This window comes from Sphaeramia orbicularis, chromosome 22 (assembly GCF_902148855.1).
Source record: "Sphaeramia orbicularis chromosome 22, fSphaOr1.1, whole genome shotgun sequence".
NCBI classification, from domain to species: Eukaryota; Metazoa; Chordata; class Actinopteri; order Kurtiformes; family Apogonidae; genus Sphaeramia; species Sphaeramia orbicularis.
This window is the reverse complement of record NC_043978.1, coordinates 52,914,510-52,915,955: the sequence shown is the minus strand read 5'-3', so window position 1 is coordinate 52,915,955 and position 1,446 is coordinate 52,914,510. Positions and strand designations below refer to the sequence as shown.

General features: G+C 33.3%; 1 long non-coding RNA gene across 1 annotated transcript; it reads left to right on the top strand.

Moving 5' to 3' along the window:
* Nucleotides 1-225: 225 nt before the first annotated feature.
* LOC115413931 (uncharacterized) lies at nucleotides 226-1,203 on the top strand. The gene is made up of 2 exons (XR_003934524.1): nucleotides 226-358; nucleotides 1,030-1,203. It is a non-coding gene; the product is annotated as an uncharacterized LOC115413931 (long non-coding RNA).
* The last annotated feature ends 243 nt before the right edge of the window (nucleotides 1,204-1,446 follow it).

The following is a 1,446-nucleotide window of genomic DNA, read 5'->3' as shown; positions in this document are numbered from 1 at the left end:
CAAATTTTACTAAGTGTATTTTTCTCATTTCTAGCCAAAATATCATCACACTTAAAATAAGACAGAATCACCTAAAAAGTGACTTGTAAATGAGATATAAGAACTTATTTTTAGACAACAGATCTGGAAAATCTATTTCAAAAAATCTTACAGAGATAATTGTCACTTGCTTGAATTAAGCAAAAAAATCTGCCAATGGAACAAGTGACTTATCACCTAAGATAAGTCACCTACTTATTCTATCTACTACCTCGACCAGTCTTTCAAGCTTTCAGCTTTTTGTGCCGCTAGATCTTGACGCTAAACATTCTACATGGTAAGTTAGAATTAACTAACATGAGTTTTGACTGAAAAATTAGTGCAGTGTTTTTCAGCCTTGGGGTTGGGACCCCACGTGGGGTCACCTCAAATCTGTAGTTGTTGATAAAAATTAAAAATTACTAATAAAAATTTACAGTATATTGCCTAAATGTTGCCTAAAATTAACGTTTATTTGCAACATAGTATGGCAAACTATTACACGATCAAAAACAAATTAATTTTAGCGAATAAAATGTCTGTTTTGAATGTCTGGGGTTGCCTGAAATTTGTGATGTTAAAATGGTTTCACGAACCAAAAAAGGTTGGAAACCACTGGGTTAACCCCTTCATTCAGATGTGTACACTGGTTTAAGATGTTTGTGGCACAAGATTTAAGAACAAACTATACAAACAAGTTAAAAAGGGCGTTGGGAGCAGTTAATGCAGTGGTTTTCAACCTTGGGGTCCGGACCCCACGTGGGGTCACCTGAAATTTCTAATAATTGATTTTAAAAAATGTAAAATTAAAACTTACTAATAAAAATTTACATTATATAGTCTAAATGTCTAAAATTAATGCTTATTTAACATATAGCAAACTATTACATGATCAAAAATAAAATTTAGCCAAAAAAAAAAAGTCTCCATTTTGAATCTCGGGGATCGCCAGAAATTTGTGATGTTAAAATGGGGTCATGAACCAAAAAAGCTTGGAAACCACTGAATTAGTCCTTTAAAATTTTACCAGATGTTAATTTTTGATGATGACAATTTTTGAAGTTATTCCTGATGATTATTCCAAATCAGCGGCCACGAGACTGCCAACAGTCAGAAAATAGAAGTAAAAGTATTCCACTTATTACAGCTTTTGTGACATTTTTCAGAGTGCTTTTTCAGCAGCCACTTGACCAAAACTTAAAGATGTTTCACAGGCTTCACCGATCTAAGACAAAAAAGGGACAACAAATGGACAAACATTTAAGAAGCAAATTCTTGTCATTTTTGCTTGAAAAATCCCTCAAACATTTTTTTTTTTTTCTCAGTTAGTCACTTAGTTGTAGCAGCTCTTTGCTTCTGTTCATGCTTTGCAGAATCATCCAAGATCAGCACGACCTCTCTAGCAACAGGCTTGGAAAAAAACAAAGC